The sequence below is a fragment of the Falco cherrug genome, unplaced genomic scaffold (genome assembly GCF_023634085.1).
Source record: "Falco cherrug isolate bFalChe1 unplaced genomic scaffold, bFalChe1.pri scaffold_44, whole genome shotgun sequence".
In the NCBI taxonomy this organism is placed as follows: Eukaryota; Metazoa; Chordata; class Aves; order Falconiformes; family Falconidae; genus Falco; species Falco cherrug.
Genome location: NW_026599484.1, coordinates 463,380 through 489,633, shown reverse-complemented (window position 1 = coordinate 489,633; position 26,254 = coordinate 463,380). Strand labels below are relative to the sequence as shown.

General features: G+C 52.3%; 1 pseudogene; it reads right to left on the bottom strand.

Annotated features, from left to right (window-relative positions):
• LOC129735173 (hydrocephalus-inducing protein homolog) overlaps positions 1–26,254 on the bottom strand; it is a 105,763-nt pseudogene that overhangs the window by 49,560 nt on the left and 29,949 nt on the right.

Below are 26,254 nucleotides of genomic sequence, written 5' to 3'. Positions count from 1 at the left end.
TAAAATAACACCCCAAAATGACCTCTGCTGACAAGGTGAAGGCTAGCTGGAGGCCAGGGAAGCGGTAACTTGCTGAGCATTCAGGGTCCCAGCAGCAAGTGTAGATGCTCCCGCTACGCTAACTCCTTAGGCTGGCTGTGCCCTCCACGTAGAGCAGGTCAGGGCTGCATGCCTGCATCCCATAACGGAGCGTGCCAAAGGCATCAAAACGATCCCAGGCACCAGCAACATTTATACACTCAGCTCCATTTAATTTGTCCTCTAGGGCTTCAAAAAAAGAGTCTTGAAAAAAATTTTTAAAAAAGCAAGACGAGACTGGGATGGAGGCAGGTGGCTGCCACGGGGTAAACACTGGGACCTCACTGACCACGGAGGATTCCCACCAACCCTCCCCTGTGGTCCCTGCAGCTGGTCGCTGGCCTCGGAGGGCTACCCAGCCGAGGGCTACCCAGCCAGCTCATTCACACCGAGCCAGTGGGCGTTAGGTTTTCACTGACGTTAATGTACAACTTCTCCTCCGATTCACGCTGACACCGAGCAGCTTGCTTGAAAAGGAGACCCGACAGCTCTGCTCCAGAGGTGAATCTGCAAGTCTGCTATCTGACAAAGCTCATTTATCACAGCTTGGCAACAAGCCGCGCAGTAAGTTGTACCCAAGGAACTATTACTGAGGAACAATGACAGGCTGTCTCGATGGAGCCAGACTCGCAGTGTCCCAGGGTGACCCAGCGCAGACCCACCATGCCCTGCCAGGCCAACAGCCCACTCCGGAGGAGCACGATTTGCATCGCATCCTCATCCTTTCCGTTAGCATCTGGTGTGGGTCCCAGGGGCAGCACAGTGCACCGCTGAACAGGAGACCTGCCAGGACCAAAAGGCTCTGCCGGACCAGCTCCGCTCAGGTTTTTAGGTCAGCTTCTGCCTACACCGGTCCAGGTTGTGTCCCAGAGACAAGAAATCCCTTGGGAACACGCTAAAAGCATCCATCCCCCTGCTCTGAAGGCCAAAATCTAACTTCTGACAAGATCCCTGCTCCTTGCTTAGGCGTGAATGCTCCAGAACACGATGCAATAGCTGCACGTGCTGGGCAGACAAAGACAGCAGCTATTTCTGTCCCTGCAGGAGCCTGCACCACTGGACGCCAGAGCCAGAGCGCCAGGCAAGGGCTGGCATCAACCGCTTCGAGAAGCTCAGCGCTGAGATCGTTAGCTTCTCCTGGGACAGATTTCATTGGGAATAAGAGCTGCCAACGTTTGCTTCTAGCGGGCATCAGCGCGCATCAGAGATGGACGGCTGGATGGCTGCCCCAAGGGATGGCCGAGGACCCACCACGCTGCCCTCTGCAAGTTACTTTGAGCCCGTTAATTGAAGCCATCTGGTCATTCCAGCCTTGCACGAGTGGAAGAAGCAGCAGAACTCAACATGAAAAATGCAGCTGTACTTTACCAAGCCATAGCTCTGGCGAGAGAGCGCTCACACCTCGTCAGGCGGATCCACCGCCCCCAGTGGGGGTCACGCACGAAGGGGAAATAACCCCCCACCACATCAGCTGCGCACGGAGCCTTGTCCCAGGGGCTTTAGCTGTCCTAAGGGGCGGGAGCCTGTGCTCTTCATAGCAGAGTGACTCCTCACCCGCACAAACTGCCAGTGGCAGAAAGAGCCCAGAAGCACCCTAAGGCCCACAAGGTGGGGATCAGAGCACAAGGCTGGCCGGATGCTCCCACCAGCCACCAGCCTCCTCCTGGCACCTCGGCACCAGCATCTCCTCGGCAAAAGCAGGGGGACCGCTTTGGTTGAGCCTCTGCCCCAGAGCACCAGCAAGGAGAAGTTTTGTGAAATCGAGGCAGAGCTTCTAAAGCCAGTGGAAAAAAAAAAAGAAAAGAAAAAAGAATTAAAGTGTGGCACTCACTGCCACCGACAACGGAGCCCAATTTGTCACACTTGCTTCAGCTAACAGCAGCTGCTGAGTGAGCCAGCAAAGCTTGTCTCCATTTGTGTCCCCTGGCCATTGCTCAGCCCTCCAGGTCCCATCTGCCCTCCCCGCTGGGCTGGGGAGACCAGTGCCACCACTCTGCACATCGGGGCTCTCCAGCCAGGACACGGCCATGGCTTGGCCAGCTGCTGCCAAGCACAGGATTGAACAACCAAAATCCTCCGGCTTTTCCCTTGGGAAGAGAGCACAGCTGAGTCACTCTGGCCTGTAGCAGCGTAACTGCCTTGAAGACTTCTACCCTTCTTGAACCCTGTTGGCCAGCGGGTGCAGCACAACGCGACAAGTTCCCTTCTCCTAGATGAGCAGAGTAACAATTTCTTCCATTACTGAAACACAGCAATTTTGAAAGACCATGAACCCATAGAAGATACCGGATGCCATAAAATCCAAACTCTTCCCTGAGGCCAGGTTTCAGGCACCTTTTCCAAGGTCTCCTCCAAACCTTTGCTCCCCCTTTTAAGGCCCACGTGCCCCAGACCTAAGCCTGAGTGACACTGGGAGGGAAACAGCCTTCTACCTTCCTCAGCTTTTGGTACAACCCCTCACCAGCATGAGACTGGACGCTCCTGGCCACGAGCCCTGTTCACGACTGATGCTGTGTGTTTCCAGGCCCTGTCAGCTACAACAAAGGGCTCCGGCAAAACCAAACTGGGTGGAAATGCACAAACTGGTACCGCTGTGTATAAGCAAAACACAGCCTTTAAAGCCAAACCAAGGGTTTCACTCTAAAGGTGAGCTTTTGGAGCACCATGAGGCTCTGGTGGGACAGCTCAGGAAAGAGTTAAGCCTATCCATCTTCAAAACTTCTGCTCACCTTGGAAGAGGCCACATATGCAGGGCTAGTGCTGCCCGTACCCTGGAAAGTTAATTTAATCCTAATTTCTAAACAGCACTGCAGATATCATGAGAAGGGCGCAGCACTGCCTGCCTCTGTCTCACTATGAGCAAACACTGACAGGCTGGCCAATTATTCAGCTGCTTTGGGGGCGGGGGGAGTGATTTACAGTAGATTTGAAAACCATCCTCTTGCTGATTGAAGTCTGCTCCGACTTCAGCGAGAGTAGCTGGGGAGAACTGCAGACAATGCTGATGTGCTCTTCAAAGCCTTCACTGCCCGCAACCTGCACGGTTTGCTCAGAGAGCAACAGAATCGCCCATCAGCCAGACCCAGAAACAGAGTCACTAAAGCAGCATCAGCACTGTTTGGAAGTTTATCTCCGTGTTTTGCGGTCTTTCCATATGGCCATTTCATTAATAAAAGCAATGTCATCAAAAGCTTGAGGGAATAAGCAATGAAATTAGTAAATGAAACAAATCCTGCACTACAGGGGAGCAGAGAGTATGGGAACTGCGTGTTCTGCCCTTGCTTACACCGCACCTGACCAAGAGCCTTTATACGCTGCCTGAAAAATCCATGGAGTTATCCACAGCGAATCCCAGTGACAAGATAACCAGGTACAGCTTTTTTTTTTTTTTTTTTTTAAAAAAAAAAAAACCAACCAACCAACGAAATCTTGGTCTATGCTGCAAGGTCAGCTCCAGTTGAATGTGGCAGCAGCTCATCCCCGGGAACGCAGAGGGGGATCTGCACTGAGCCACCAGGCACCCTCCTGAAGACAACCCAGCTGGCTGTACAAGCACTGCTGGAAACCAGGCAGCAGCGAGCTTCACCTGGAGCACAGGGCTCTGGATCCGGGAGCTCAGGGCTCAGGCTGAAGGAGACAGGACCCCGCATTACGACTGTCATGAGAAGAGGAAACCCCAAGGAAGCTTTTCTGTCTCCTCCTCGTTACAAGGCACTGGGAAACCATTTGCCACCCTGCGGTAGCACATAACAGACCCAGCACGGGCGTTATGCAGGCAGAAGAAAGCTGCCACTGAATAAGAAAAATTACACCCTAGGCCTGTCTTTTCTTTCCTGATCACAGAGACGTGATACGCAGCTGCCTTCTGTGATGCCAAGAGATGTCAACCTTAGCAGTCACACAAAAGATCCCTGAGAAGACAGCATGACAAAGAACAAGTAGGAAATGATCTAAGAACGATGCTTTTTCCTTTCTGCAGGGAGAGCAAACACTTCCATCTATCCATAACAAGCCTTTGGCACTTGTCAATATGGCAAAAATCAGGCACTTAGGGAGGCAGGAAAAGAAGATGACAGCGGAGCAAGGAGGAGAAACAGCCACTTTTATCAGCAGGTTACATCAGCCCCCAGCTAAGCTGCAACAGCTCCTTCATGTTGACCCATTGCTCCAGTCTTTTTTTACCCAAGACAGACACAAATCCCCCCCTCGCTGGATCCAGAGGATTCCCTAGCAGGCTGGGCTGCCTGGCAGCTGGGAAAGCAATCTGACAGGGAAAAGCACACCCGACAGACACAGGATTCACTGGGTGAGCACAGGACGACACACTGGTCCCAAGGGTCGCAGATCTGCAGACACCCTGGCAAGCAGGGATAAGCCAACCGAGGACGCAGGTATGCAGTCCCTACAACCCTCTTCCCACCCAAAAAGCCCCATCTCAACACACAGATTTGGCAGGGTTTTATTTATTTTCTTCTGGTGGCAGAGATGCTCCCTGCTGCTCCCTGCAACTGAGAACAGAACAGACACAACTCACCCAGCAGAGAGGAGAGGGGTACAGGGAAGCTGGTGCCTGAGGGGAACTGCAAGTAATTCCTGAAGTCACTGTCCCAAAGTGAAGTTCACCACAAATCATCCTGGCTTGCTCAGGTAATGATCTTGTCTCCCCCAAAGCGAGCAGCAAGCTTGCCTTAACAGGAAGAGCAATTTTCACTCGACGGTTAAGAGTACCATCGGGGTGGCAGCACGGCCATCTGCATTACAGCATCTTCCTTTTCTGTTTCAAACAAGACACCAGCCTTTCGTTTGCCCTGTTGCTGCCCCTCAAATTAACCTCATTCAGTTCGTCAAGCTGCCGGTCAGTGCGCATAACATTCCCGATGCAACGCTCCTGCGAAAATTTCAGTCAATAACTTGCTCTTTCAAGTGGAGACCATGATCTCTGAGCCTCACAGCCACCGTTTGCAGATTGGCCAACAAATGGGAGACAGGGAAATCACGGCTCACCCCCCTGCAGCAACCTCCAAGCAGGAATCAAAGCAGTGGCTTTGGCGCTTTACAGGACACAAGGCTTGGGTTCAGGGACATGGGGGAATGAAGGATGCCCGTGTCACCCATCAGCTGGGCTAAGGCACAGCCCAGCCTGCTCCGCTCTCAGGTGGACACGTGCGCGTCACCCTGACGCCCGACTGCATCCCAGGCTTTATCTCCACAATTATTCAGTCCCCTCTGCTTCCCGTCAAGGAGCTGCCAGGCAGCGTAAGGCAGCCAAGGGCAAAACTTCAACTGGGGCAGCAAAAGAGCGGCAGAGCGGGCAGCTGCTGAGGGCCAGGGCGCAGCTCGGGCACATCTCCCCCATGCCCGCGCTGCTCCCATCAGGCAGCCTCAGCAGCACCGTGCCCGGAGTCTGTCTGAAGAGCCCTTGGTGAAGCGGCTGATGGAGCAGGTTCTCAGGACCTGCCTCCTGGCACGTCTCCATGAGAGCAGCAGCTGCCCTGAAAAGCAGAGATGCTCACCATGGGGGAACTCAGCCCCGTGGAGTCAGCAGGGGGGATCATCACACACACACAGTCACAGAGCGGCTGGGGCTGGCGAGACCTCTGGAGATCATCTGGTCCAAGCCACTGCTCAAGCAGAGCCCGTCTTTATTGCAGGCAAAGAAACCGTCCCTGAGCCGCCTCGTGTTACTGCTCTAGTGACTGATCAGCCCCAGGACTGGCAGAGATGGCGGTGAAGCACGACAGGCTTTATTGCCCAGTCCCATGGGTTAGGGCCCTGAGGCAACGGAGGGGCAGATGTACCCTGCAAGCCCCCCGGCTACACCGCGAGCTGCCCGGGGAGGAGGGAGGCATTGCACCGGGGCAGCAGGACCCGAACAGCTCTGCGGGTCACTGCCTGCGACAGGCATGCAAACCCATCATTTCAACACCAGTACCAGCCATCCCTGGTGGCTTGCTCTCGCCACAGATGGAAAGTGGGTTTTCATGGTGGATTCAAAGAAAGCTGCCCTGGGAATCCCTCCCCGACTTGGAGGTTACCTTTGTCCCCCAAACAGCTGGAAAAGCAGCAAGGAGGAAATTCGTCCCCCTCCTCCTTGGCCCAGGAGGCTGAGCCTGGCCTCTCGCACGCTGCCTGATGCTTTACCCGCAGACCCAACCAAGCCCACAGAGCCAGGCCTGGGTGAACCAGCTCCACAAATCCAGCCCACCTAGCATGGAGCAGAACAAACCTCCCCCCAACCCTGTTTTTAAGCCCCTCACAGATCCCACCTCCAGTGAGCGGCACATCCCACCCAGCCTCCACACGGAGCCCTCCCTGGCTGCACCAGCCCTGCCCCCCCCCGACAGGGCAGCAACCCAACCGCCTCCTGCCACCTGCCACGCAGCTTGTCAGCTGCGGCCTCCATCAGTTCAACGGCCTTTCCCTGCGGCTGGCCCCCGGAGATGCTCTGCAACGCGACGGAGCCCACAGACCCTGTAGCTACACAACCCTTACCGTTACATGTTTGTGCAACACCACAGCTGGTTGGGCCCCCAGCAGGTGTGAAACTCACCTCACCACAAGCAGGCTGAGGACAAACTTCACACCCCAGACTGTCACAAACAGCAGTCTGACACAAAGCAAACGCAGACCTAATGGGGAAAGTGTCGGGAAATCCATGCCCGTCCAGGAGCAAAGGGCCACAGGGGCCTCTTGATCTCAGAGTTCCAAAGACACGACTCTCCGTTAAATACCCTCCAGAAAACAAAGGGAAAACTTGTAAAGATGATCCAGACTCCTTTCTGCACAAGCGTCTATGCAAGCTGTCTACTTTACTGAGGGGTGCCCCAGCTAAAACTGCCCCCAGAGCCAGGCTTCTCTCGCTGCGTTGGGACGGAATGCCTTGCTTTCTCTCCAAGACAGCAATATGGAAACGGTGCATGTAAAAATCAAGCCACAGGCTGCTACAGACCAGTCAATTTTCATTGGGAAACAGCCCCACAGATACTTACCATCTCTACACAGAAGGATGCAGGGATGACAGCCTGATTGGAGAGGTGGAGACTTTTGGACGCATCTTGTAGAACTTGAATACTGCCAAAATTTATCTCCCTCGGATGCACATAGACAACCAGTTCTTCTCCAATGCTCACTAAAGACACGTTCTGCTCCAGGAAGCAGGTAGGAAAGAAAAAAGAAAAGCAGGGGAAGTTAAAAAATATGAGACAGCTCTAAGGTTCCTCCTCGACGGGGCGATAAGTACGGCTGTTGGAAGTTTTCAGTGTTGCAAGGCTGAAACAGAAGGCCTGGGGCAAGTGCAGGCTCGGGAGCGATCCCATCTGAAAGCCACAAGCTCCCGTTCTCAGGGGACAGAGAAACCCTGGGTCCCACGCTTTCCTTTCCAGACCTCCTCCACCGTTAGCTCTCCTTTCTCTGCCTTGTGCCTGCTCCCGCTCCTTCTGCTGCTCAGCCGAGCCCCAAACCTCCCTGACCGCTGCTGCTGCACAGTGACACTTGGACGGTTACTTCTCTGACATTCCCAAAAATGCACCTCTGAAAACCAGCACAAGCCAGAAGCGAAGCAGGCTCTTCAGAGCAGAGATCGTGCAAGTTACTGCACACATCTGATGTGTGCCTAGGTGCATTGCCGGTATGGCATGAATAACAGGCATTAATTATTCATTACATCATTCAAGCGGTGTTTTTTCTCTTGACAGTCAGACCCAAAAAGCTTTCTCCTTGCAGAACTGGCACAGACTACTGGAGGAGGAACACGGATCCCTTTGCTAAACCACCTTCCCACATCATTAAAAACAAGGAGAATTTGTCCAGTCTTGCTGTGGATTTTACTGGTTCCAAACACCTCAACACTTCAACAGGATCTGAATGCATAAAACTCCCAATGCTGACCAGATGCTGTATGATTCACTGGAGGGCACAGAGTACGATTTAACCGAAAAAGAAACCAGCCTCCACCGTGTACAACCTTTAATGATGTCTGGCTCAAGGAAGTGGTATTGACAGCTGTCAGAATCACCAGCCTAACTCAGCCAGAAGCAGCAGCATCCAGAAATGCTCATCCCTTGACAGGCCACTGATGCATGCAACTAAGCACCAAAAAAAATCACCTACCAAGGCTGGGGCCTCAAAAATAAGGAACTGAAGCCACGCACGACGATGCATGTCTGGGCGATGCTGCCCAAAGCTCCCAGGAAGGAGGAGCTGCAGGGAAGAGCTGCGCCTCGCCAGCCAGCTCAGCTTCCTGGTGACAGCAGGACAGCAGCAGCAAAGGCAGGGCAGAGCCCTTTGGGGATGAGCGGAACAACATCTGGAGGATGCCCAGGCAAGCTGGCTTCTGTCAGCCTGTGTACTAACACGACGCATCCTCACCACCAAGGAGAGGGCTTCAAAAACCCCAACCCCTTCGTCTACAGGGTTCTTAAAAGGGACAAGAAAAATGCCATGCAACAGCGTTACAGGCAACATGGCACAGGGAAAGGCAGCAAGAAGAGATGGCAGCTCTGCCATCAGCAATATTGCCACAGCTACAGAAACAGCCACCAGCCACCGCCCCACCCCACCCCACCCCCCAGCACCTCTGGCTTTGTCAACAGGTAGGTCATGTCACATTTGATCACTTAGGAACGAAGAGCATCTGACCCTGGCGGACAGCTGTGCTCGAGTGCCCGCTTATTCTGACAGCGGTCAGCTGCCAAACCCCCTGCCCGCGGCACACGAGGCTGCCTTGCCACCAGTAACGCCAGGGCTGGGATTTACCAGCTCCTTCATGGAGCTGGCGCGTGGTCACCTGCAAACAAAATACCCGACAACAGAGCTGTGGAGGGACTCTGCACAACCTGGATGAAAGATCTGTACCACGTTCCGCCTGAAATGGTGGTAAAGACCAGGCATCGACACTGGGCACCCCAGCCGAAGGCAAGAACAAGCTTTGAAGTTCTATTGGAACACGCAGCCATTCCCAAGGTCAGACTTGCATCCGTACGGGTAGGATCTGCCACCAGTGCAGGACACGTAACAAGACAGCCAGCTCTTCTGCCAGCCCAGAAAGCTTTGGGTGCGTCAGCTACCAGGGAACTACTGGAACTGCACTGCAACCAGAAGACAGACCTATAGAAAACGCAATGCATCTAGTCCTTTCTTTAGGGACAGCTACGATTCTCCAGCTGAAATGCTCGCCCTTTGGGCAAAACATCGACACGTTCACGGCCAAATAGAAAAGATTAAGGTAAGGTCAACTTTCAATTTATAAATTGTTAGCCCAAGGGTAAAAGCTTTTCAAGGGACCTGCAGCTCAAAAACCAGGTGACATTTAAACAACTGGCTATTCCAGTGGGGAGAAACCCTCCTCTTCCAGGGAAGCATGCCTTCTGTTTGCAAGCAACTGTTCTGTCAAACGTGAGACTTCCCTGCAAAGCCTGCATTGCCTGGCCTTGCTGTTGACTGGTTTACATGCACATCCCCAGCAGCCGGGGTTGAGATGATCAGTGGCATCCAGGGGATTTGGCATCATCGTTTCAATTCATTTTATAAAAAGTTTATAGCCCTGCATTTGCTTTCAAAATGCCAGCCTTCCTTTCCGTTACAGAAAGCTTCAGGTTCTCAGGAATCCTCTGATATCCCCTTCTGTGCTCAGAGAGAGGACAAGACATTTTAAAACAGCTGCTTCAAAAGTTAATCTCCTTTTAAATTAAAAAGGTTTTTAAATTAAATTATTAACTAAATTTGTTCTCTGTTTCAGCCAGTGGAAGCCAGGACACCACATACAACATTCTCTTGCCTACACTTTGTTGTTGCTGCTGTACATGCCTGAATGCCAATGTCTTGTAGGAGGCTTTAGTCCAGGAATGCTTCGCCTCACCCCTTTCCAAGCTTGGTAGGGAAAAAAAAAAACCAAACCAGTCTGTGCTCCAGATGCAAGCAGCGTGGAGTCTCATGCATCTTTGGATGGGGCTTTTGGCAAAGAGATATGATGGGTATTTCTCAGGTGGGATGGACCTGACTTTCATGAAAGCTTAAATCCAGCTTTACAGAAATCATCATTTCAGCACGGCCTCCTACACCGCCCTTGCTTTAGCGGCATGCAGCAATGTCCCTGTGTGCTCCTGAACAAAAGTTCTAATGAAGCAGCAGTTGCTGCTCATCTAATGATGCAGGAGAGCGAGAGACCCAGGAATTGTTCTGGGTTTCAGGCTGGGCTTGTTATCCCGCTTCACACGCCCATAATTAAACACCATCTCAGACGCCTACGAGGACACCACCCTTCCCTAGGCATTAGCTGTTACTTATGCCACGAACCCCTTCTTTCCTTGTCCACACCAGCCACATATTATGACCTTCTCCTTTTCCCTGGCAGAACCCCAGCACACTTTATGCCCCACCAAGATGAGTCACACAAAGGCACGCATCTCGCCTAGCACTCACCAGCGGGGATCTTTCATTCCCAAACACTGAGACACTAGCAATAGTGTCCTGCCTTCCCATCGCCTGGGCTTCCAGCGTAAACGGGATCTCCACCGAGCTGTGAGGCTGGATAATCCCACACGGCACAGGGCTGGAGTACCACACAGCAGCATCCTCCTTGTGCTCCTATAAGGGACAGAATCAAAGAAGACAATTGTCAGAATTTGACAGAACCTCAGAATCTGAGGAAACTTCAAGCTCCTTAACATCTACTACAATGGAAATTCACCCGCATTTTTAAAAATCCCTAGGAGAAAGCAGAGAAGCGCAACGCAAGGTGCAAGATTTATATGGGGCTAAGTAGCATCCTCACAGGGTCCAAAAGCTGCTGCACCCACAAACACCCACTCCGGTGCTGGCGGCCTCCTTGCAGCTGCTTTTCACAACCCTCAAAGTTCTCCTGCATGAAAGCACCCCAAAGACTAGAACCAAAACTGCTTCCTAAAGAGTTCAAACCGCTCCTGAAGTTCATATTCAGGTAGCTTCCCGTTCTCTGCAAAACTTTAGGTTTGAACACTAAACAGCAAGGTCTTCCCCAAACCCCCTTTTTTCCTAATAAACCCCTCGATAACGACGTTGGAGGGCAGGAGGCGAACGCAATGCCAAACCTGAGGAAGGACTCCATAGCAGCCTGGAAGATCACTGTCATTCACAAGGGTCAGTGTCCGCTCGTAAGGGAATTTCAGAAAGCACCGTCCGAATCTCAGAACAGGGCTGAGCACGTGCAGCGGAGGAACCACACATCTGGGTGAAGAGATGACCAAAAGGAATTAGAGACACAGAGAATGTAGAAGTTGTTCACTCCCCAAACAGCATGAAATAGACACAAGGCATTTGTCTCTGCCAGATAGACGTTTCCTACCTCTACAGCAATCGCTCACCTCTAACTTCTTTTTTATCAACAGACTCTTGTAAAGGAGGGGCAGCCCCAGACTCCCGTGGCAGAGGCTGCCCAGTGCCCTGCCCCAGTGCTCTCTCATCAAGCTTTGCCCCTCCTTTGCCCCAGGAGGCCGGCAAGGACCCTCCCACAGTCCCAGCAAGGCACGAGCTCTGCGGGAGCCTTCCCGCTGAGGACCAGCGCTCCCCAAAGCTCAAGAAAAACAAGACTCCAGCATCTCAGTAAAAGCAACTCCCTCCTCTCCCGTACCGCTCTCGCCCTGCCTGAAACCTCAGCCGCTTGCCCCCGCGATGGAGGGCACCAGCACCGCCTGCCTCTCGCAGTGGGTGACCAGCCTCTCCCAGCTCCTGCAGCTGCCTGGGTCCTCCACACACCAGCCCACACACTGACTTTTCCCATTCCCACTCGTTTTACAAAATTGCAGCCCAGGCACCGCCTGGCTGACTGCCTGGGAGAGGGAACAGCACCAGCGAACTGTGTCCCTCTCGTCATTAAACTGGCACCCGCTGCGGCGCAACGCCATTGAGCGTGGCTGCAGCAAGAGCAGCTTTTGGCTTAAGTCTGGGAACGTTCGTGCTCAAGAGAACCAGAGAGAGCTGAGCTCACCTGCCACAACAAGGACGAGTTTCCCCTTTAGTTTCCCCCCACCAGTCCTGCCGTAAGCCCCTTTCCCATTTGCACACGCCTTCATTAACTGAGCCAGACCCCAGCTTTCAGCAGGCTGCTCGTCGCCTTCCAAACAAATGCTGCATTTTGGGCCAACCCAACACAAGCCCACCGCTTGCAGGGAGAAGCAGGGGCAGCCCTTTGCAGATTCGTTACTCCTCAAGTCCCAGACGACGGGCCAACAAGGAATATAAGCACTGTTGCCTTCAAAACAGAACAAGAAAGGCATGGCCCTGAGCACGGAGCACAGGTGCTTCTCAACAGGGCCGCTGGCAAAGCACGGCTGTGCTCACAGCGAGCTGGGCAGAACCAGCTCATGAAGCACCATTTCTCCTTTGGGGCGGCAGCCAGCACACCACACGCCAGGCAGCGTGCTGGGCCTGGCTACGCGGGGAAAGGTGGCCAGCTGCAAGGAAAGCGCCGGTACCTGGCTGTGAGAGGCAGCGCCAACACCTCCTGGCCAACACCATCCACGTCCAGCACCAGCGCCAGCTCGTATTGCCTCACCGTGTTGGAACACAGGGTGACCTGGTAGAGGAGAAGAGCAGCGTCAAATACTTCAGCACTCCCAGAAGCCATCAGCCACGCACGTGTGGTGTCCTGCCCTTCTCCTTCCACGCTAAGGAAAGGGAGTGTTTTGCCTTGCTTCTGCTGCTGCTCCACGTGTGGACCACTGCCTTTCCCAGTAACAAAACTCTGCTGACAAACCCCACCTGTGAAATACACCTTGCACACCAGGGCACGTGTAAGCTAAATCAAAGCACAACTCATGGTCTACTCACCACTGTATTAAGGGACCAATTTTTCATCTCAACTACAATAGCGGGAACCCAGGGGAGATCTGTTGACTTTCCCAGAACGAGTTCAGCTTTACACTGGGAAGCTGAGGGCAAAACGTGGCCCAGCAAAAGCTGTGCAGTTTGTTCATGGCTGCTGGAGCTTTCTCAGCCCCCGCTGCAGTGAATGCAACTCATCCTGCTCAACAGGAGAGGAAAAATAAGACCGGGAAGAAAAGCAAACTGCTTTAGGGAATGGCATCTCTCTTTTCAACAGCCACCTTCCGTCCTCACCCTTCCTCGGCCCCCTTCAAATCAAACAAATCGCTCTAAGCAGCTCAGAAACACACACACGGCTTCTGTGCTTGACCACACGATACGTGATCCTTGGCTTACGACTCTGGAAACAAAACGCTGCTCCATCCCAGAGTCCCCCAGCTAACAAAAGCCCATCTCTTACTCGGTTATGCCCAAAGCCAGCAGCGCTGCAGCTCCACCTGTTGAAGCACGTATGGCCGGGCTCATCCCATACCTGGATATCCAGGGCTCCTTGGGAGCGGATGGTGCCTTTGCAAGGCATTATGGTAAATTCCATTGGCTCGACGTGATGTTGGGCTCCCTTCCTCCAGGACAGGCAAGCGTTGTCTGAAATCTGAGTAAAACTGGTGATGCTGCGCTGTCCTGAGCCATCGCCAGGAATGCGAAGGTTGAAAGTCACAGGCACCAAGGAGGTGTTAGTGAGGCGACACGGCAGGGTGTGAGGAAAGCCTGGAAAGGTGAGACAAATACCAGTTAAGTCCCCAGTTACGCTGCGATTCCTGCTGCGACTCTCCTGTTAGGATAAAACCCTGCTTGGAGTTGAGCTCTTGTCAATGTGCACGGCAGGTAACTGAGAAGCTCGGGGAGGAGCGAGTTGTGACTGAAGTTGCCTTTTCTCTCGACGGCCGAGCTTGCTTCCTTGGCAATGGGCAGCGGTGTTGGTGCTGAAGAGCAGAAGTCTCCCTCTAACTGTGAGGAGCCCTCTCACCTGCCCCCAAACCAGCCCCAACTCTTTCTCACTGACGAGCGTGCATCCAGACAGACCATTTATGCTGAAAATTCAGCCTGTAAAATTCCCCATTAACTCCATGAACATTCCCCTGGTTTTCAATATATGAAAGTAGCAGATTTTCCTTACTGTAGCTTCTCTTCAATAACAAGGAAGGACGAAACTGGGCACTACAACATGATGCACAGCACTCTGATGCAGCTTCCCTAGGCAGGATCCCTAAGGCAGCTCCTGTTTCGGGGCAACCAGACTGAGCACAGGACGACTGAGCACAGGACAACTCAGCCCACCCCACTGCAGGAAACCTGACGCTTCCTTAGAAACGAGCAGGAACGTGTCTCGCCTTACCTAACAAATGGGGACATCACATCCTCGCTGCCTTTGATTACTGCCCGCAACACCTGACATCACTTTAGCTCTGACACTTGCTTTCCCTAATGGAAAACCAGTGATACAACCACACTGGGTGGCAGGGGATGTGCTGCAGAGGCAGGACACCAGCCCGCAGCTTGCTCTGGAGCGGACACCAGCTCTGCCAGAAGGAGACACCTCCCATGCCCTGCTTACCAAGCGCTATTTGCATACAGACAGGGAGGAAAACCACCTGCAGGCACAGCAGATGTTTCTCCGTGCCCATCAGCAGTGAGCATTGCCCACCGCCAGCAATTACTCCGGCCGGGGGGTGGGGGGGGCACAGAAAGGACACACACAGACTGCACAGCCCCAAATGGGACCGAAGTCGCCAGAGGCAGACAACAGTCAGCAGCACAGTTACAAGAAGCAAAAATACAATAGCTGCCTTCAGCTGAAAAGGCCTTGTTAACGAAATCAGATTAAGTAGGATGAATCTCCTATTACACAACCGTATTCCTGCCTGGTGCGTTTCTTGTGGGTTTATTTATTCAAAAGGAAACACAGCAGTGGCAGAGCGGTGATGCAGGGAGAGGGGGAAGCGGCTCGGGGAAGGTAATGAGTTTACTTTAAAAAGCCCACAAACATCATGAAAACACAGAGGCATCCAGGGTGCAGAATGATAACGGCCCTTCAATCAATCCACAATTGATTTCACATTTAAACTTTAGATCATCTCAGTAAAAAGCCTTTTGTGAGACTCGAGATGGAGAATCAGAATCTGCATTTCAATGGAGACACTGGGGCTCAGCCACCCGCTCCGTCAGCGCTTCAGCTGGGGAAGGAGAAGGAGCCCACATCTCTGGGGACATCAGTGCCCAACACAGAGCTACTGCCTGGGCTTAGATAACCAGGAGCCCTCACGGCACAAATCAACATCTCACACTAAAGGTCAAGTGGGTAAGTGGTGTCCTCGCCTTGCAGCAGGAGCGTTCGCCCTGAGCAGCCACAGGCTAGCGTGTGGCTCCAACGCCCTTCTCCTGCAGCCCCAACCCCTGGGCCCTTCTGGGACAAAGGCTTTCACCATCATTCTGTCGCCAAGGTATGGGAGGCTGGGGCTGAGCAGGCTCTGAGGGCACCAGAAAAATACTGGCTTGCTATTCCTTTGGCCCTATTTGCTCTCACGACAGTAAAACACCACCTGAGCAAGCGGCAGCCCTGCTTTTAACACCCTGAAGGCTGCTGTGGAGGAACACAAGCGACAGACGCTCTTCAAGTGCTTCATTTCAGTAAGGCACAGACCTCCCGACCTGCGGTCCAAGCCCAGGGCACACTCACCAAAGGAGACATCACCGAAGTGGAGGGAAGGTACATTGAAATGGAGAGTTGGTCCAATGACACAGCCCCTGTAAGGACAAAGGCAGAGGAGGAACTGGCTTGGTTAAAAAGAACTGCAAAGCATTCAGCTTTTGTTACCACCGGGACAGGGAAAAGCTGGTCTCAGCACCACAGTGGGTTTCAAACCAACCCGTCACCCTCGTGCTCGACTAAGACATTAGACGACACCCTTTTTTCTCTGCTCCATCACCAAATGAGGTAGGTGGGAGATGATTACCCAGAGATGGCTACAGATGTGCCCACCAGGCTCCTAGAACCCTCCTCACCTGACAGTCAAGGTCACAGGCTCAGGGGACCCACCCACACTGAACCGGAATTCTTCTGTGAATGGCCCCAGGATGGTGGAACTGAAGGAGATCCGGAGGACTTGGAGGCCATCTGGTGAAATGATGCCCTCCTGGGGGTGGAAGGAGAAGCAGGAGCCCAGAGCCGTCCCTGGAGGGACCAAGCTGAAGGGGGCATCGATGACTCCTTTGTTAAACAGGATCGCCTGCAGCAGCAAGAAATCAAAATGGAAATACATGAGGAATCTTCCTTCCTTACAGAAGGCTGATTTCTTCTCTAATTAGACATCTATAAAAGGCAGAAGATGCCACGTGTTGCTGCTTGGCTGAAGCTAAAGAACACACAACAGGGCAGGTTCTGCCTTTGGGCTTTTGCATGCAGAACAGCGATAACTTCACAGAAACTGAGTCACCCTGGGCTTATTCCACTGACACAGAGCAGTCCGCTTGGACTTGCATCACCAAGGCGATGCAGACCTGCCCCAAAGAGCAGCAAAGGGCAGTCACAGCATTACTAGCGCATCGCCACCTAACTGCTTCTGCTCCAGACGAGCCCAGTCCCGCCAAGGGCAAACACATTCAGCTCCCATTGCCGCCAACAAGCTCATCTGATGTGGAAAATACCTCAGGACAGCCCTATAACCAGCTTCAGCAGCACTCCCCGACTCTGCTAGGGTACGTCAGTGAGGCTCATTTTATTCTTTTCTTTCATCCGAGAGTCTCTCTGTCTTTGCTCAACCAGACACGTCAAGAAAGGGCGAGAGTGAGGTGCATAGCAGCTCCTCCTAGACTAAAGAATTTCTCTTTCACAAATATTCACAGCCATCATCTGCTAATTTACCATTATTTACTGTTCCAACAAGCGACGCAGTCCTGCGGCGCTTGGTGAGATTCAGCTCTCTTCACGTTCAGCAAGGAGCGCCCACACCTGCCTGTGAGTACCAGCACGCTGTTGGTCACCAGACCTACCCAAAAGCAAAGCTCTACAGTTTCCGATGGCTGCAGGTGACATCCTGCCATTTCTGCACTCCCAACTACCTGCTCTGGAGGTTTTTTCCCTAATTTCTGTCCCCCCAAAACCTGTCAGAAAAACTGAGACAGAAGCAGACATACAGCCCTTATTTTCCAGTTTTGCAGCTGCTGTTGAAAACATTCACCTATTCCAACTCTGCACTGGTAACTGGAAAACTACTCATGTGTTTTACACCTTAGTTACAAATTGCACTTAGGGATCCTGCGCTGAGGTTCACCTCCAGTCTGGCTGCTCAATACAGCACCTACAGTATCATCTACTTATTCACATTTTCTCAAGTAATGAAAAAAAATAATTTATATAAATAGACTCCATAAAGTATCAGCATTAAAAATGCATAGAGCGCACAAGATTTTGGTAAGAAAACCCCTTAACATGTCCTTCCCTGCCACAGTCAAGCTTTTGAAAGCGTCTGGCACGACGTATTGCCTCATTTTCTACCTCTTTCAGTTGCTGTATTTTTTGGGGGGGGTTAGATTTTTGGGGTTTTGGGGGTTTGTTTTTTGGGGGGTTTTTGGTTTTTTTGGGTTGGTTTTTTTTCTTTGTGTGGGTTTTGGTGGTTTGTTTTTTTTGACAGAAAACTTGCCATCATGGGTGGGGGGAGGGAAACATGTAGAAAGCTCCTCTGCTTCATTTCCAGAACTGCTCTGCTCTGTTCACAGAGCCAGAGGTGCACCAGGTCTGAAGGGTGGCAGGAGGCTGGTCAGCAGGGAAAGCGCTCCCGGTGCCTGCGCGGGCAGCTCTGTGCGGGGAGGCTGGCCGGCTTCCCTCCGGCGCCAGGAGCCAGGAGGATGCGCTTCACTGAAAGGTGTTTGCAACGGACTCGAGTTGGAACACAACACGTTTGTTCCAGCTGCTTTTTAACCGCCAGGGTACCAGGGTGCAGTGATTCTAGGGCTGAAACAAAAGCCTCTGGATCCTGACCTTTTTGACCCGGTGTTGCTTTCATGTGTCAAGGTCTGGTTTTTCTGCATGAAGCCTCCCAGCTGGTCTCAAAGGGAGGTTGCCAAAAAGCAGGGATCGGGGCTTTGGGAACAACAGACACACCCTTCAGACCCCATCAAAACTATCCAGATTCTGCAAAACCTCCCACATTTCACTCACGTCAAATATTCCGTGCTCACAACTGCCAGCGTTGCCAGAAATCCCGCAGGCCCACAAAGCTCACCGCTGCCCCAGGAGCCATCAGGATCCACCCCAACCCCAGAAAACCCCACTGCTCACCTCATAGCTCTGGGCTGATCCAACAAAAACCTTCCCGATGTCCAGCTGGTCAAAGCTGAAGCGCAGCTGGGGCCCTATGCCGCTCCCTTTGATGCGCAGGGGCAGCCTGGTCTCACGGCCTGGGGAGAGATTGCCATGTCAGTACAGAATTCCTTCGGTTCGCCTGGATTTTCCAGGCAGCCTCGGAGTCAGTCCCTAACTCCGGGCTGGGTGGCACCAGCACTAGGTGCTCCGCGAGAAGATACCGGACCCCTCTCTTCCCTCAGGAGATATACTTCGGGGCTGGCTTCTCATTTCTAACTGAGCCCTCGGGCTGCTTTATAACTTAGCAATCACTTTGCACCCTGAAGAAGATATGCTGCGCATAAAAGACAATTTCGGAATTCCTTCCCATGCACTTAGACAAGCTTTGAAATCCGTTCAGTGAAGGCACAAAGCTCACAAAACAGAACCAAAGATAAAAACCTGCTGTCTGTATCACTGCCATCAGAGATGACCGCACAGGAGCTGAGAAGGAAGAGCCCAAGCAAGGCCCAGCAGCCAGCTGACAGCCGCACCCCAGCAGCCTGCTGAACCCTGCGCAGTTACCGTATCAATAAAAAGCTGTTTCATGGCCTTTGCATCCGTCAGCTTGGAGCAGTAAGGACGGGATCAAAGCAGCTGGGTTAGTGATCTCAGCACCCTCCAGAACGGGAGCCTGGCTGCTGGGGACCACTGGCCTCGCACCTCCTTCCTCTTAGATGGGGAAAATCATTTCCCTGGATGGAAATCTGACAGGGACCTCCCGCTCTTGAAAACCACCTCAAGCAGCACCACACAGACGGAGAGGAAGGACAAGGTAACCTGAACCACGGAGCTTGCTGCAAGCATTCCCTGCCCCGTGCCAGCACAGCAAAGCCGTCACACCTCTGTAAGGGCAAAGGCAGCGTAACGCGGTGGGTCAGTGATAACCGCTCCCAGCAAAAGCCGTGACAGCACTTCTGTCAGCCAGGAGGAGCATAAAGCTTGTCTAGCAGGCTGCTCGCACTGTGCTTCCTGGGCAGGGAGCTCACCCTGCTGAGGGCAGCGAGCCCTGTACAACACTACGCAGATGCAGCACGGACTTCGAGCCACGAGGTGACTGGTCCCACGCAGGGAGAGCGGCACACGCCTGGTACTTTCACAGACACCCTGCGCTCAGCGGGGCTCAGCCACCTACGGTCTGGCAGCGCCTGGAGAGCGGGAGGTGACCCAGGGGCAGGGGGCACGTTTCACTCAGCTCCTACCGCCTCAGGAGCCTGACAGTGCATCCATGGATCCAAGGCTCATCTTGCAGGTCTACAGGGGCTCAGTGCTCGTCCACCAAAGCTCTTCTGCGGTGTAGCTCTCTGGCCTTTACAAACACCTTGCAGCAGAGCAAATGCCTGGTAGGAAGGCTTATCCCCTCGCTGCTTTGGCTGCTCTAGAGCCATCAGTGGTCAGAGCCAGGCATCCTAAGCCCTGGCTCTGCACAGACCAGCTGGAAGCCACAGGGACAGCAGGAAGGTGCCGGCGCTGCCCTGCTGACCACCGGCCCTTCCTAGCAAGTCCACGGGGACCAAGGGGGCTGGAAGAGTATTTGTGCCCTGCCTTTGCGGTGGGTGGCAGGAGGAGGAGAAAGGAGCCGTACCTGAGATGTCGCAGTAGGCTGTTTGTTGATAGACTCGGGCTTCTCGGGGTTTGAAGATCACCTTAATTTCAATTGAAGAATTTGGCCAGACATCTCCCTCCTAAAACAGAAGCAGACAACAAACCATTTATCCTCAAACACTACATTTCTTGTTTTCAACCACAGCCCTGTAAGCCTTTATTTAGAGCACCAATGAAGAGCAAGAAGCAAACAGCACTTATCCAGGTTTGTAAGACTTTGGAAGCAGCTGCAAAAAATGTCAGTCCCTTACCTTTACTAGCACCTGGTAAAGGCTTTTTTTTTTTTTCTTAATTAGGGTTCTAATAAAGGAACCCAACTGGCTGGCTTCAGCAAATCAAGCATTTCTTCAGAAGTACCAGCTGATCTAAGCACAAGGCACCTTTTTCCTCCAACCCTTCCCTTGCATCCCTGTCTCCCTATGGCCATGGGAATGTTTTACCCAGATCAGAAGAGAGTCAGCAAGTCAAAGGGATTTTTCCATTCTTCGTTACAAACGTGCTGCCTCTTATACCCTCAACCTGTACGTGCATGTAACTCTTTAATGGATTCTGGTGAGTCAGGGCACTCGGCACCAAGCAGAACAAGCCCTCCTGGGGAGCAGTGAAGACCAGGCTCCTCCTGCCCTGTGCCGCCAGCACTGAGCCAGCTCGCAGGCTCTTCCAGCTGATGGATGACCCGAGAAGGGAGCTGAGAGTCACATGCAGCCCGGTTCTCTCTGCAAGGTGCGTACATCCCTGTTTCCCTGAACACAGGCTCAAACAAGAAGAGATGGCATTTGCTTACAGCTCCACACCTACTGCAACCAGCAAGCTCTTTTCCTTGCCAGGCTCTTGCTCCGGGATTTAACTCCGGCCCATGGTACCAGTGTGTGCGCAACCGCTGCTTCCTCAGGGTCTTCATTCTCTCCCCCTCTCTCAGAGTCCTGGCACTGGTGCTCAGTCCCAGGGAGCCTCGTCATGTGTTTTCAGAGACATCCCTGGCTTCTAAAGGCTCTTGCTTCTTGCAACCGGTTTCAACAAAGGCACCACTGATATTCCCCTCAGTCCCCAGCACTACAAATGCTTCTTCATCCATTTGTTGGCATAAATATATGCATCTCTGACAACCGTAATAATATTTTAAAGCAATGAAAAAAATTGGGAAGACCACAAAAAGAACAGTTATTTTTCTATGCACAAAGCTTGATTCTGCTTGCTGCTGGGTATTCTCCGTGCTTTGTCCAAAGGAATCTTGAACTGAGTGGAGCCTCCAGCACTGCCACAGCATAAATATTAAACAACTATAATACTTCCCATCAACTTAGCACATAGAGCTCAGAGGCCAGCCCCCACAAAAATTAAAGAGCTATGACATGCTGAGTTACTGGGCTGCAGCTACAATGATTCCCTAATGCACAGCCTGCTCAGAGGGAAGAACAGGTAGAGAGAACCGTTTCCAACTCCAACAAACCAAGCGTAAGAACACAGAAGAAACAATAAAGTCACCTGGATTTTTCTCAAAACCTAGAGAAAACACTTTGCCAGATCAAACGGACTTTGTGTTTCTGCCCAGCAAGCAACTGGAGGAAGATGAAGCATTACTAGATGATAACACACTCGCTTGAGGAAGCAAACTGGGGACACCAGCCTGCAACCCACAGTCAGCGTACGAGATAGCAGATCCCTTGGGTCCTGCTGGGATGCTGCACAGACTCAAAAGCGTCCAGAGAGTAATCTTGAATTTACAGGAATAAAAGCCTTTGGGGTGCTGCTCCGAACAACATAAGCCCTGCTACGACACCTGGAGCTTGCCTAAGCCGAGCCACTGAGAAGAAACACTCAGATGACGGATTTCCCTGGCTTGGCTAATTAGAGTCTAATAACTCACCAGCGCTCCTCACCCAGCTGCTCGCTGTATGTTTAACAGACTGAATTCAGTGGTCTCACCCTGGGCAGGCAGTCCCTGGGGGGGCGGGGGGGGGGGGGGGGGGCGTGCATTAGGCAGCTGCTTGCATTTGCTTCCAGCCTGACAGCTGCGGCTGAACACACACCCCGGCTCACCGGCGTTCTGCGCTCCTCCTTAAAGGGCGCTGCGTGGGCTGAGCTGCCCAGTGGTGCCCTTAGATCCTCCAGCTGCTGGGGCCCTCTGCCCAGAGAGCTGCTGACAGCCCTCGCTCGGCTCCTGCGCGACAAACTGTGCCTTGCCAGGCTTACCAGCACCACCCGCCACACAAACCATTGCTGCTGCTGTGCTGAGGAAGGACGTTAATGAAATGCTGAGAGTAGTGACGATGCTTGAGGTCTTCATCTTAGAGGGGCACCAAGCGGGGAAGGAGAGCGCATCCTGAGCCTTCAAACCAAATCTCTCCTTCCACTGAGGCCAGAAAACAAGCTTCTGGCAGCCTAAGGCAGCAGTATCAGTCTTTCAGGTCAACTATCTAACAAAGTACTCTTTTGCTGCTCGTCTCTGCTGGATCACAAGCCAGTGGTACTCACTGGTCTATTTTATGTGCCGCCATCAGATATATTGGCCCTGTGGACGCTTCGGGGCAGTTTGGTTATTACTCAGAGGCTGACAGAGGCAATACATCTCCCGTTAATGGAAGCAAGTGTAACACAATTCATAAGCAAAAACGAAGCTAAGCGGGAAAGGAAGAAAATTAAAAAGAACCGTTGGCCTGGTGAATATGTATCTGCTAACAACAGCGCGCTTTTCCAGCTGAGTGAGTTTAGCTGACTTTGGGATTCGATGAACTCCAAGGCCAGCACATCTGTGACAGAAATACAGCCGACATCTCCGATAAATCAAATCGGAGACACGCTCAGAAAGCCAGACTTACACAACAGCTTGTCTCCCACAGGCTTGGATGGCTGCTCGGAATGTTCATGGTCACATGCTAATTCCAAAATCACTGCCTCCTTTTTTGTTATTATTTTCATCCACAAGTTAACCCCATACAGGCTGAAATAACCCGCTGCAGCTTCCACAGAGAGCAACACCTGGCAGCTACCGGCCCGCTTACACAGCAAAGCTGCTGCACAAACCCTGCAAAGCCACCCTGCCCAGAGAGCCTTTCCAAGGCTATCGTCCCTCCAGCGGCCTCCTAACCTCTGGGAACCTCCAGCCGCTTCTTCCAAGGGTTTGATTCTTTCTATAGGGTGCTCCCAGGGTGATAGGTGGGAAGAGCAGCAGCCGCTTTTGGCCAGAAGGTCCGAGGCAGCAAGGTCCAGGCTCTGGCGGGGCCCCTCCAGCAGATTTACACGGCGCTGCCAGAAGGGGCCTGCCCAAGCTAAAAGTTACGGGGCTGTCACCGGGGAGAAGGTTGTGGAAGTCGGCGGCAGTGCATTCTTAGATTTTACACTTGATAAAGAGGAAAAAATACTAACATTTGATGTGAAGACACCCATATGCCGGGGGGGAAGACAGACACGAGCAAAACTCTGAATGTGAAACTCATTGTTCCATAGATCATGGAATTAATGGGAATCACAAGATTGATAATGCTGGACAGGACAGAAGGGGAGAGGCTCCTGCAGTAGCCCACTTACGCTCAGTCCTAGAGCAAACTATAACATCAACACAGCCATTTAGGAAAGGTTTCCACTCAAGGCGTGAGGCCAGGCTACACTCTGGGTCCGTACAGCGCTACAGGGAGCACCAGGACTCAGTGGGCAGCCAGGCTGCTGGACCTCACCCTAATGCACTTCAGGAGCCCAAGAGCAGGTTAAGCTCGTTATGGAGGTATAGTCGGCTGTACTGGAGCAGGAGCCCTGGGACACGCTCCAAAACCAGCTGACACACTGCAGGATGCTCTTCATGTTCAGCTGATCAGCTCCCACTCCCTGCTACAGCCCTGCTGCTCCGACACAGGCTCTTGGTCACATCACGCTGCTCTCAGCTGCGGCGGTGTGAAACTGCAGCTGTGCTGACATGGGGGGCTCTCAGCCTTGTACGGGCTATAGGAGCAACCAAGAAGAGAACACGATCCCCTTCCTTAAAAATAAATAATAAAACAATAGTTTCACCTATTTTACAAGAAAGAAGAGGCTAAGATTATTCTAGGGTTTGCTCCAAGATGAGAAGGGATTTTACACTGCTCAGACAGCAGGCACTCGTCATCTCAGACCACACAAATACTCAGAATCAGGGCTCTAGTTAATTGAAGGACATGAGGTTTTGTTTGCATAAATACAAAAGCAAAAAGTTTTCTCTAAGCGTGCAACAGAACTCAAAAAAGTCTGTTTAAACCCGCCAGCCTTGCGTGCAGGTCACAGACGATGCTGGGAGGGAGATTCAGGCACGGTCTAAGTCCAGATTATATGAAGGGATTGGTCTTGCCGCAATTAAACTTGGGCTGAACTTGCCCTCCTTTCCATAGAGGACCTTTTCATTCTTCAGTATGTGAACTAATACTCATGGTTAATCCCCATACGCTACGTGTAAGGAGTGCCCTTATATATAATCATCGATACCTCGGAACACTGTCAGGACACTTAGGAAGTGCCCTTAATTTACAGCCCTTGCAGCAGAGCTCAGCTTTAGGCAGGCTCTCAGCGCCTGCCCGGAGCTCGCAGTTTAGAAATGCTTTTTGCAACAATCTCTCCCAGCCTCACTACAAACCTCATGTCTTCCCTCTCGGCACATCAAGACACTGATGTGGGGATCTGCCAAGCAACCTCATTCAGGGAGGAGGAAGAGGAGGAGGAGGAGGAGGAGGAGGAAGGGAGGTTCCCAGCTATCACTTACCACTGGCTCAATGGCAAAAATATCATCAGAGAAAAGCATAGAGTCTTCCTGCACCTTTGCCCTTTGGTTCTGGAAGGCACGGGAGAGAAGGGCAAGGCGTTCTTGGAGCGTGGGGTCCACCGCGCGCTGCTTGAGAAAAGAATTCCTCTCATTCTCCTCCTGCTTCTGCAGCTTGCGACAGCGCCTGCAGCCATGGGGAGACACAAACCAAGCAGATCATTTAACAAACAACATATTTGCAGAGACTGTCATGTAAGTGCAGGAGCAGCAACGCACTGGGGGAGGAAGAGCAGCAGCAGCTCAGCAAGGGGCTGACCCCAAGCCACGGGGTCCCAAGCAGATCAGGCTATCACTCCTGCACTGGCACGGCAGGTACTTTTACGCCACACTCACAAGCTAAGAAGAGGGGTTTGAAAGCTAGCAGCCCTCAGGGGAGCCTCCTGGCTCAAAGCTACAGCCACACCTAATGGACAACCCCACCAACACCCTCAGATGGCTTTGTTGCCCGTAGAGGTGCTCGGGGGAGACGGATGGAGATGAAGGAGCACCCACTGCAGTGCTTCGCTGGGAAGCGGAGAAGCAGCCGGGCTTCAGCTGCAGGTTACCAGCATCACTTGTTTATCTTCCCTTTTGCACCGGCAGGGATAAGCAAACTGGCTGCTCCGTTGCCTACACTGCCATCCAGCAGAGGATCCCAGAGCACTTGCAAAGCAAGCTAATGCATTCGGGCATCGCATCACTTCAGTGAAATTAATGGGTTTAGGTGCATGAAGACAGAGGCCCTGAGAGCTTTGCCTGGCATTGAAACAGAGCAAGGTCTTAAAAAGATTAGTCAGGATGTGTTTGGTACTGTGCTCTGGGTGATGCTCTCTTTGTGTTGAGGTAAGAGAGAGATGGCAGGGCCTATTCCCTCCCACTGACCACGTTAAAGTAGAGGAATGTGCTCTGAATGATTAGAAAAGGTAAAGGCGTGTACTCTGAATAATTAGGAAAGGTTCCACTGAGGATGTTAAAGGAAAACCATGAGTCAGAAGATCATTGAACAAAGAAAGTTGAAAGGTTTACTCCACCTAGATCCCACCTATTATGAATAGAATGATTAGATGTCAAAATCAAATGAATATGTATGTAAAGATGTTGTAACCTCTCACAAAAACTGTATAAATTACCCGACTTTTCACCGAAAACTTCGGAGCTAGTTTGTCCGGTGCAAATCGGTAGCTCCCCAGTGTTGCACGAAATAAATACCTTTGCTGCTTAAAGACAAAATTAGTCTCTGAGCTGTTACTCTGTGCCGTTTTGGCATCAGCATTAGCCAATAAAGAAGTCAGCACCAGCACCTCTGAATCCAAACCCTTACATCCAGCCTTGAACCACTTCACCTTTTTCCTCTTTTGGGCCTTCTCCACAGAGCTTTGACACAGGTCACCTCTCCCTTACTTGGTAGTTGTAGCAGCGATCATTGCAGCATTGAAAGCTCACAACCGAGAGGTGAGAAGGGAGCACTGCTGCAGAGCACTTGCTTCCCAGCTGGCACGTTGCTGTGCCCCCTTCACGCTCCAGTCCCCTGGCCACCAAGAACCAGCAGGTGACTACTCGAGGGGGATGAGGGGAAGGCTCCGTACACAGAAAATCGAGGCAACACG